The sequence below is a fragment of the Equus asinus genome, chromosome 4, assembly GCF_041296235.1.
Source record: "Equus asinus isolate D_3611 breed Donkey chromosome 4, EquAss-T2T_v2, whole genome shotgun sequence".
Taxonomy (NCBI): domain Eukaryota; kingdom Metazoa; phylum Chordata; class Mammalia; order Perissodactyla; family Equidae; genus Equus; species Equus asinus.
The window spans coordinates 55,231,087-55,243,253 of record NC_091793.1 but is presented as its reverse complement, the minus strand read 5'-3'; the positions used below and the strand labels follow the sequence as shown (position 1 = coordinate 55,243,253).

Sequence of the window (12,167 nt, the reverse complement as noted above, 5' to 3'; positions counted from 1 at the left end):
TCTAGATTTTCCTCTCTTTCTCTCTCAACCTATTTCTATAGCCACAAGCAAATGAGTTCAGGAGAGTGGAGCCACAGTACAGACGGAGCCCAGATCCTTGTCATCTCTTCGAAAACAGACTCCCAGGAGACCCTTGCTACTCACAATAGACTATGACATGAGGAAAAATATATTTGAAAGTAGTAAAAACCTGATTTTAGGGAAGTTTGTGATGCCAGCTAGCAGTGTTACTCTGTCTAATATGTGACTCATACATCCATATGTCTTACCCAAATCTTGCTTATTTGCTCATGGTTATTGAGTAACGACAACTCCTTAATTTACTACAGGGAAAAGTGTCAGACTCATACAAAGCAAGTGGCAGGTGAGATAGAGTCACCTTCTAGAATCTACAGTGATAAGACCTTAGGATTTCCCTTTTCCCAGTGGGAAATTCCAATAAATTCAAGTTATCCTCTCTTCTTCTCTCCCTTCCTAAAAACACAGACACACATGCACACAACACGCATGCACAGAGCTTTTCATTCTCTGAGGTATTCTTGTCTGATGGTAAAGGAGTAGAATAACATTGTTTATGCTTGACAAGTTGCTCACACAGCAAGAGCATATCTCAAAAATTCAGCCACCTAGAAATTACAAAATGATCATACCTCCATTTAGTATAATAAAATAGCCTAGAAAAATAAAACCATTGAGTGTTATCCACTACATATGAATACAAAATTATGAGCCATAAAGCAAGGCAGTTCTCTGAGTTAACTAGAGGAGCTCAGGCTGATTCCTGATATGAGTCTAGTGATGAGTCAATGGCCAAGCTATTTATAACAGAGTCAGTCCCAGCAAGAGATAAGAGCTTGTGCAAAGTTTCATTAAAACTGGCATTTCTGCTGGCAGCTACCATCCTAAAGAAACACTTGTGATACCATCGTGCAGCAGTCCTCTTCATTTTGTTTCAGCATCAGTCTATGGAATGAGAATTTTAACTTAGTTACACTAACTAACCTCTGATTTTGAAGGCAGAATTATCAAAGATTTTTTGTCTTTCACTAAAAAATATGATTTCAAACCTTAAAAGAAGAGGAATCTTTAACAAATGCAAAAAAAGCTAGACTGATGTAATACAATATAAATGCAAAGTTGATTCTATATAGCAAAATAACATTCCAAGAGCAAATACATTGTAAGGAACATCATAAGGAACATTGAATGTTCAGTATGGATTGCTATAGTCACACTGCAAAAATTCATTTGATAATTTGAAAACTAAACTTTTGGGGACTAGGTAAATTGGTTTGCACAAAGCTAATATGGAGCTTAAGCACAATATAAACAATAAGCCTTCATTTTGCATATATAGAAAGCTGAGAAACTTTAACATAAAGCAATTCCATCTAACCCAGATAATAACAAGAACCATGTGGATCAGGTTTACTGGGCTGCTCGTTTCTATGTGGTTATCTGAGAACCATATGATGTAGCTTGAATCAGAATTATTTTATTTTGAGAGTTGCTAAAATCTTCATTTTTAACAGTCTGCACAGTACCTTAAGGATACTAAATCTAATGAACTTCTGGTCCACTAGAACAGATCCTCAAATGAGTGTATGAGGAGAGTGTGTTAAACTCATTGCCAGGCTCCACCAACAGATTTTCTGACTCAAAAGATTTAGCACAAGTTTTAAAAATTTGCATTTCTAACAAGTTCCCAGTGCTGCTGATACTGCTGGACCAGTATCACAGCTTGAGAACCACTGTACTAGAATATTAGATTATGAATATGGGACAAATGACCTCATTTAGTCACCATCAAAATCCATAGGCTAGTGATTTTTCCAATTCTGCAGTAATCTTCCCTAAAGATAATGGTAACACGATCATTGCATGAAAATACATTAGAAACTTCTCTAGAACCTTCCAGTTTTACAGTTATAAAGTGGGTACCTTATAGGGTTTTTTTCTGTAGATAAAGACATGGCATGGAAAGCATGTCGCCTGACAAATAGTTTGTATATATATTAAGTTGAAAAATGTCTAGACAACATGAAAAATGAAAATGCATAGATATGCAACATTATTTACTAGATATCTTCAAAATACATAATCTATCTTTCATCTTCACAACACTACAGACAAGGATCTCTTGCTAAAACTCATCTTAATCAATGGAGGAATGAGTCACCTCCTTGAAACTTCAATATCCTCAGTTGGAGGACTATCTAAGCCATTCTGGGAATGGGTTTCAGGTCCTGTAGCTTGAGACAGACCTCTCTTATCTTTCTTCATTTGCAAAATGTAGAATACAGAAAACTTTATAGACCCTCAAAGAGTCCATCTCTCCTTTTTAAGGCCAGTGTTTCTAGTTTGAAAAACCTGTAATTTAGATTTACACTGGGCCCATATTTCCTTGGTCAACTATCATCTGCTTCTAAGGTGAACCTCAAGGTCATATAGTAGAGAAGACTATTCGCTGCCCATCTGAAATAGACAGATTGGCCTGATAATTTCCCCTGCAGTTGCCTCTCCAGGAGAATTAACTGATCTTGTCTCTCAGCTGTTGCAAACACAGATAATAAATGACCAGCTGCTGTGGATACCCTTCCCTCCTACTCTAAAAGCACAATTTCAAAGAAAAAAATATTAATAAAAATGAAGAGGAAAGTGGTTTCAAAAAAGTTTACAATATTTGACTATGGGTTATTTAAATGACTATTATAAATCTTTTTTTACCTCATGACAAGATGAAAAATCAAAATCAATGAAGGCATTGATAAAGATAGGAGGTGAATAGTAAAAAAGCCCATGAAAGGTTTTGATGAAATGCCTTTATGCCGAGAGAGTAGAGCTAGGGAGAGTAAAGGGCTATTGGCTGAATAGCCTTTTTCGGGCACACGTTGGAAATCCACAGAACCATAGAACTGGAAGGAAAGGAATGACCTCTCCACAGGTTTGTCAAAGCAGGAGCGTGGCTGCTGAAGGGACCTCAACACAATGAAAGCATTTGGAGGAGGCATTTTTGTCACTATTGAGATCTAAAAAGTGTACCTGGCCTCTGAGCTGCAGAGTTATATATTTTTTTAATCATTATGAAAAGCTTTTTAAGATTAAAGTAAATCATCTAAGATTTTATCTGTAAGAAGGTAGAGGAGGAAGTAGGACACGAAGAAGGGCAGCAAGTGAGCAAAAATAACAATGCTGAATAAAACCAGATGAAGCCTGAAGTACGAACATATTATTTATTCATTTGACAGTCTCTGGAATCAAACAAGAATTACATGTTCTGAATACATCAAATATTAGAATTTGCCAGGGAGAGGAAGAAATAAAAAGAAGGAAAGCAGAGGCAATGATCACCCTGTGTCCTAAGATGGAACTGAAGGGGTGTAGTACAATTAATTGCTTCCACTAACGCCTTCCAAATTCTACTCTCTCAACATTTTCTTTGTTATAAGGAATCTCATGTAGTACAATTATCCACATTTGTCTCCAGGGAGCAATGATAATTTGATCCAAATTAGCAAATAATCATTTCATATATCTTATTTAAGCCTCACGAATTTTTGAGATAGTCATATAATTATCCCCATTTTCTAGATGTAGACGTGAAAGCTAATTTATTTGACCAGGGGACAGAGTAGGTGGTACTGTGAGGAGTTTGAACTCCTGAATCCAGAGCTCCTGCTTCAGGGGGTGAGCTGACTGACTTCTGAGGAAGAAGCAGCAGGATTCCCAGTATTTCCAGAGGTAAAGCAGGGGTGGTGGCAGTAGCCACAAGATCAACTACACCAAACAACTGGACAGGCTTTGAGATTTGCCCCAGACTTTTGGGTAACTGCCAACTGTGTTACAGAAGAGATGGGAAGTGAAGAGACACAGTGGCTATGCACACATCTGTACATTTTTCTGTCTTAAAGATGTTTTCTTTCTTTTTTAAGAATATACTCTTCTCCTGTTCCATAGGATTCTGGCAAGGCTGCAACTAAGCAGACCCACTTGCCTACCTCCAGAGGTGGACTATGACCAAGGAATACTTGCTACTCTCTGGGGACAGTACTGGGGCAGGCGCAAGACTGCTTTGGGGGAGTGCTGGGAGAAAGGGGTTGTCTTTCTCCTTTTTATTAAGATATAAAACTGAAAAGACAGTGCAGTCTTGAAGAGGTTAATAGACCATAATTGCTTGGAATAAAGTCAATATAAAAGAAGGAAAATTGAGAACAAGAGAAACAGAGAGAGAGAACTGATAGAAACTGATGATATCCTGGAACCAAGGAATCTTTAGACCCTGGATTCAGATGTGCTCAGTTATGTGAGATCATAACTTATTTAACTGATGAATCTGTTGAGTTAATTATCATCACTTCCGGCCAAAAATGTCTTGATTACAACAATGCCCCTATTTTCTGAACTTAAAACTAAGATTCATATTTTTAAAGCAGTAATTTTACATAAAGGGGCTCATAAGACTCAGTATTTTTAATGACAACACTGTTCCTACAACTTTAACAATTACATAGTTGACACTTACTATGTGTCAAGCACTGCTTAAAGCACGTTACAAATATCAAGTCATTCAATTCTCACAACTCAATTATCATAATATTCATTTTATAGATGAAGAAATTGAGTCCTGGGTTAGATAACTTTCCCAAGGCCACACAGATAATGCATCATTGGTCACGAGGTCCTACAAGATCGGTACCAATTACTGTCTTGGCTCAGGCTGCTATAACAGAATAGCATAGACAGTGTGGCTGAAACAACATTCATTTATTTCTCACAGTTCTGGAGGGTGGGAGAGCTAAGAACAAGGTGCTGGCAGAACCAGTGTCTGGTGAGGACTCTCTTCCTGGCTGTCAGATGGTCGTCTTACTGTGTTCTCACTTGGGAGAGAGAGACTGAGAAAGTGAATGAGCTCTCTGGTCTCTTTGTATAAGGGCACCAATCCCATCATGAGGACACCACACTCATGACCTCATTTAAACCTAATAACTCAACAAAGGGCCCACCTCCTAAGACCATCACATTGGTGGCTGGGCTTCAACATATGAATTTGCAGGGGAATAAACATTCAGTTCATAACAAAACAGCAGTTCTAAACTAGGGTAGCCCAGACCAGAGGAATGCAGATGTACCAGTACAAATTTACACCTTCTCCAAGCTCTTTTTCATCATATGGGGTGCATATACTGTTGACGCCCCATTATTCCAGAGCACTGGTGGTGGGAAAGTAAATGAACTACATTACACATCACCCACAGACACGGAGAAAAAAAGAAGGAACCCCAGCTCTGTCTCTATCTTTACTACATTATACAGATAATTATTTTTGAAACTGAAAAGCAGATTGTGGAGAAAGATTATACAAATTTCAAGTCAAGTAATGCGTACATCCACTATAGCCTGAAAGCGTTCCATCTGCAAATAAACTTATGTCTAAAACGGACCAATTAGCACTGCCTAAAATTTAGGCCAGTTCTTGCAGATACTACAAGTATTCACAATATTAAGCCATAAAACAAAATATACTTCACGGACTTTCAAGTCCAGAGCTTAAAAATACTTCATAAGAAAAACTATTACATATTTAATGAGAATATCTCCAATTTGAGAATGGAAAACTATGGTCAGGCATTGGATAATTCAAAGGAAGGTATTTTTATGTAGCTTTAATGTGACTTTAGGTTGAAATCATAATGATGATGAAGAAATATCCATCAAAGAAAATAAGAATAAACATTCTTTGACACCATTATTACTAAATTATCCCCTTTGCCAAGCTTTAGCAGATTTTTCTCTGCCCAGTCTTATTTTCTCTCTTTTGGCAAGATCTTAAAGTAGAAAATCTCTGAAGAGCATATAAAAATATATGGGCAAGTAGTAAGTATTGTTAGTCAATATTTTAAGTTTTCTATTGCCATTTTTATTAAAGAAAATTTATTAAAATATTTAATAATCTTATAAAATAAATATTTTACAAAAAATCAATACAATTCTATAAAGAAACCACCACTGGGATTTTAGTTTAGGGAACTACGTGTAGTTCAAATGGCAAAACGCTATTATTTATTTTTATGTTTATGTTTATGTAAAAATGGAATAAACTTGGGGTTGGCCTGGTGGTATAGTGGTTAAGTTGGGCACACTCTGCTTCAGTGGCTCAGATTCGCAGGTTCAGATCCAAGGCGGGTACCTGCACTGCTCATCAAGCCATGCTGTAGTGCTGACCCATATATAAAATAGAGGAAGATTGGCACAGATATTAGCTCAGGGCCAATCTTCCTCAAGCAAAAAGAGGAAGATTGGCAACAGACGTTAGCTCAGGTCCAATCTTCCTCACCAGAAAAAAAAACACACACACACACAGAAAAAGAAAGAATAACTTTTAAATTACTTATCTCAATCTGAACTGAAGAAAGATGTCATGGGGAAGTTAAAAGCATGTTACAAATTTGCAGAATGACTTGCACAGTGATAGTGAAGTGGGACTATGCAGAAATCCAGGAGGCTGAAGTTTGTCATATGTTCTCTGGACAGTATTCTCATCAGGACTAATTAGATGTATGTATAGTAGCTCACATCATGAGGTCATTAGGTGCACATATCTATATATGTGTATGTATATATGCACGTATATGTATACTTGTATATGTATGTGTATACATATATCTTCATCATTATTTTGTATTTGAACCTAACAACTAACCAGAGAAAAAGTGCCAGACACAGAGACTGATACGTAATCGATGCAAACTACGCGTTTTGGTTTTGTTTGTTTATTTGACGAGTGCAAATAATAAATGACAATAAGCCTCAAGCACCTAACTCCACAGCGATTTAGGGTTTCTTCTTTGAGATGTGACACACGAGAAGCTATAGTGCATTGGAAGAAGATGCTTGGACTGAAAACCCGCCTCTGTCGTTCACCACGTGTGATCAGAGAGAGGCAATTGGTTTATACAGTTTCAGTTTCATCAAGTTAAAAAAGGGTAGCTTTGTTAAATATCCTTTTGTTTGTAAGTATAGAGCTATAGTTCAAAATAATTCGATAAAAATAGAAAATATTTGCTTCAGTATGACTGGTTCTGGAGGAGAAAACACTGTTTTCTCATCTCTCTCCCCTAACCCTGTATGCTTTCCCCTCTGTGCTTGCATCCTTATGCAATATAATGCAAGATGCATCCAATCCTCCGTGTGGCCAGGGGAGAGTGCCTCCAGCAGCTCTAGGCTTACGTAGTCCTCACAGTTCATGATCCCACAAGAGGATAAAGCTCCTCTCTCCTGGGTCCTATTTGCCAAAGACCAACTAAAGCTCTCAGTTGAGCTTTTGGAGTTGTATGCCTATTCCTGAATCGAGCTGCATGGCCAGGGATGTACGGTACTCTAAATCACAAGCCCGCACAGCCTGGCTCCTCCTACAGCCAAACAGGTGCTCCTGTGACTTCAGTCCCAAAGAACCAACGGACTGGATGAGAAGTGGTTTTCCAAAGGAAACAAGGAATGGGGAAAACTTTCAGTATTATAAGTGAGAATCATTTGTAATTATACCCAACCCATATCAAATAGACTGTGAAAGTGAAACAAAGATGTTTTCAGATATGTGAGTCTCTTAACATTTGTTTTCTGTATCCTGGTTTTCAGGAAACTATTGGAGGATGTATTCTAGATGAAAGAAGGAGAAAACCAAGAAAAAAGAAAACATGGGAATGAGGAAATAGGGCTTCCAACAAGAGAGAGGTAAAGAGAATCCCCAAGAAGTTGACGAAGGGCAGTCCCATGATGAGCTCCGCACAGCTATCATAGAAAGGTTGCAGAAGCAAACCAGGGATTATGAAGCTAACTGATAAAATACACAATGTACATGAGGGCCATGAGAAAAACTTTACAATTCTGTCAGAAAGCTTTAAATGAAATTAAACAATACATAGAAAAAAAGAGATAGTTAATGCAAATAAGAAAAAAGCACTTTTAAAGAAAGGAAAAGTAAGCATAGTACACCACATGGCTTTCTTGTGAACGACATTGCACAGCCATAATAATGCAACCCTGGCTTCTGAAGGAACCAAAGCTGGTGACATCGATACGTGTAACTCTGATGGAGGGATGAGGGAAAAGGATGCAGATATGGGTGAGGGAAAAGTCAAAAGTTCATCTCTTATTGTAATATCAAAGGATGCCTAAAACTGAAATATAAAAAAAGGCAGTCTAATCATGCTGTTTATAAACATGTAGGTCAATGTGTAAAGAAAACTTGAACACTTGAAAATAGAAGACTTGAAAGTGATTACCTCCAAGGAGAGAATCAGGAAAGAAAGGGACTAAAGAACGATGTTCTTAATGGTGCATCATGCCTGTTTAAACTGTGAATACTATTATTTTGATTATATGTATAAAATATATGATATATACCGTACGTAGGATGTATTTTCATAAAGATGAAAATTGAAATATCTATAAATAGAAACATTAAAATGAATAGATGAATTTGGAGAATAGCAAAAGAGAATTTTCAAAGATAATGTGAAGATTTCAAAAGCTCAGTCATGATGATTGATTAAAGAAAAAAAGAATATTTTTTTGATGACTTTTCTTTATCTCAGTTATCACCTTGCTCAAGGACCACACATAATATTTAGACATTTGCTTTTAGTTTCTAATGTCAAATACCTTCTTAAAATCTATAATTATTTTAGTTTATAATTTTTTCATAATAATTCCCCAGTTAACTGTGGTTACATTAATCTTATCATTTCATACAAATTTCAGGAAGACTTGAGTTCAAAATTGAGTGTAAGGAGGAAACCCTTTTAAATGGCCAAATAAAGGCAATCATGGCCTCAAAATTATTTAACATTTGCTGATGTTTGAGCTTGCAGAAAAAATTCATACCACAAAAGATTCTGTGTATCACTGCGTTTAATGGTGCCATTTTAATCAGAACTGTAAGAGTACTCAAATCAAATTCCACTGTAGTGAAGTCTCCAGAGAAAGACATTGCATTTTCCTACTCCTTTTAGAACTGCATGCTTCTCAGCCTGGGCATCCGGAAAACTTTTGCATCAAGCCTTTATAGGTAATTTGGAAGGGGCAGTTGGATCTGATGGCCAATCTTCCAGTTGAGATCTTGGAATTAGATAATTTGCAAGGGCTTGTCCTTAACTTTCAGGAAATTGTACCTAATGGGAAATTCAATTGTTCTTATCTCAGACATAAAGCGGTAGAACAGTAAAAGATCACAGACTCAGGAGCCAGATTGCCTTGTATAAAATCACAGCTCCACCCCTTATTTGCTGTGAGAATTTGGCAAGTTACTTAGTTAGCTCTTTGTGCCTCAGTTTATTCCTCTGTAAAATAGGGATTAATATTTTTGTGAAGATCAAATGTTAATGTAGTAAAGTGCTCAGAGCAGTGCCTAGTTATGAGAACTGCTTCTTGCTTGGAGTGGAAACTGGACATAAAAAGTGGCCCATTGGTCATAGTAAGGCCAAATAATTTTAAATATTGTACTGTGAATTGCTGTTTATATTACCTTTCAATTCATGTCCTGGTGGAATTTGTGAAAAGTTTCAAAAAGTGATAGAGAGGGATGATTAAGTATGAAATAAAAACAATAAATCACAAAAAAATGTAGATTACTCATAGAAAAAAATCTTGATCCCTGTTTGAGTGTTTAAAAACTTGTTCACTATGTGGATAGATCTTTCCTTAGCTGACATCAGTGCAGTGATTCAAGAAATGAGAGACTGGGAAGTTAATAGGAGAGACAACATGGTAAAAAAATGCTTCCACAGTAGTTACTGCCTCAGCCCTGTGTGGGTGAGGTGATTGACCAGAAAGCAATTGCCACCTCGAAGTTAGCATAAAAGTGAACCTGCGGGGATGACGCCAAGACCACAGGAAGTGAGGAGGGAAGGCCAGCACCAGTGGAATCAGAGGAGAACATCACTGGCCGTAGTGACAATGTTTTAGTTAGTTGGGGACTCCAATCAGAGAAAGGAGAAACATGGAGCTGGACTAGTAGTATGACGCCAATAAGAAAGTGCTGGGAGTGGGGGGCATCTGAGCCAGAAGCTGCTTTTAGAGAACTTTTACTATAGCCATACTCCCTAGCTTTTCCTTTTCCTAGTTGGGTCACATTGGGAAATGTGGATGACACAATGATTACAGAGAAATGTCAAAGATATCAGGTAAATTATTTGCATGAAGTATATCCTGTCTTTACAGCAGCACTCTTCTCTCTGAGGTTAGCCAGCCCTGATGGTCTGGTGGTTATGATTCCGCACTCTCACAGCTGCGGTCTGGGTTCATTTCCCAGGTCAGGGAACCACACCACCAGTCCGTTGATTGACATACTGTGGCAGCTGCATGCTGCTGTGATGCTGAAAGCTGTGCCACTGGCATTTCAAATACCAGCAGGGTCACCCATAGTGGACAGGTTTCAGCAGAGCATCCAGACCAGGACAAACAAGGAGGAAGGACTTGGCCACCCACTTCCAAAAAAGCTGCCCATGAAAACCCTATGAATAGCTGTGAAGCATCGTCTGATGTAACGCCAGAAAGTGAGAGGGTGGAGTGAAAAGACCAGGCAGGGTTCCACTCTGCCGTACACAGGGTGCCCAGGAGTCAGAAAACGCTTGACAACAACATAAAGATGTATCTATACTTTGTTTAAGATTTGGTCTATAAGAGATATTACTTTCTCTTTAGCTAAATTATATCTATAGATCTATATATATTCAAATTTATACATGCTCAGTATTGCCCATGACACAGAATAATTCTAAAATGCTCATGGATTAAGGCCTCCATGATTTATTTACAATGCATCAGTGGAATCATTAATGACAGGGAAATTACTACTAATGTCAGAATAAGAAAAGAGGAAACCTTTAGAATAATATTACAAATGTCATGAGAGTGAGAATTTGCCATTGGAAATGATTTAGAGAAACAGAGATGGGGAATGCAATGGACTGAATGTTTGTGTCCTCCCAGAATTTATATGCTGACATCCTAACCCCCAGTGTGATGTTATTAGGAGATGGGCCCTCGGAGGTGATTACGTCATAAGGGTGGAGGCTTCATGCATGGGATTTGTGCCCTTATAAAAGAGACCTCAGAGACTACCTCACCCCTTCTGCCAAGTGAGGGCACAGCAAAAAGATGATGGTCTGTGAACCAGGAAGCAGATTCTTACCAGATGCAGAATCTGCTGACACCTTGATCTTGGACCTCCCAGCCTCGAAAACTGTGAGAAATAAATGTTTGCTGTTTATAAGCCACTCAGTCTAAGTTATTCTGTTATGGCAGCCCAAGTGGACTAAGACAAGGAAAAATGAAGTATTTTTTTAAAAAACATAATTTCTTTTTTTTAATTGCAGTAACATTGGATTATAACATTATATAGCTTTCGGATGTACATTGTAATATATTTCGAATTCTGTGTAGATTACATCATGTTCGCCACCCAAAATCTAATTATAGTCCATCCCGTCACATGTGAGCCTAATCACCTCTTTTGCCCTCCCCCCACCCCATGGTAACCACCAGTCCAATCACCGTTGCTATGTGTTTGTTTGCCATTGAAAAAACATAATTTCTAATTATGCTTCTAAAAAGTTAGATGCGTGTGTGTGTGTGTGTGTGTGTGTGTTTAATGTTGTTGTCAGTCTTAGGAACTCATTATCCTCCATTCATGCTATTTCCTGTAACCAATGCTGTACATTCACTGAAAAAGCTGACATTACTGCACAGTCGGCTTGAAATTTTCAGTGCACCACAGTGTAAAACCTAAAAGTTAAGCTCTGTTTCCACAGCAACCACAATTTAGCTCCTCAAGCATAGTTAGTCTTTTCCTGTGGTCCTAACCCACAAGGGCACAGTGAGGCTTGCTGGTCTTTGATGAAGCATTTATAAGTTTTATTGGGTATATAAGCCTGTTCCTGCGGTTTCTTTCCTGCATTTGAAAATTCAATGACAATTTTACATAGGGGTAATTTTTGAAGTACAAATTGGGAGAAAATAAAAGCATACTCATGAGCAATTGGATATTCAGCTATATTTTATATAAGACCAGTTCTTTAAAAAAAGGTCAAGATTTGACAATTCATCTATGAAAACAACAAATCTGATTCAAGTTTTGAGGAAACTCCCCTTCACACACAACTACGCTG

The 12,167-nt window shown here is 37.7% G+C and overlaps 1 long non-coding RNA gene across 1 annotated transcript in view; it reads right to left on the bottom strand.

Annotated features, from left to right (window-relative positions):
* Nucleotides 1-12,167, bottom strand: part of LOC123283266 (uncharacterized) — a 68,562-nt gene that overhangs the window by 30,689 nt on the left and 25,706 nt on the right. The window lies entirely within an intron of this gene.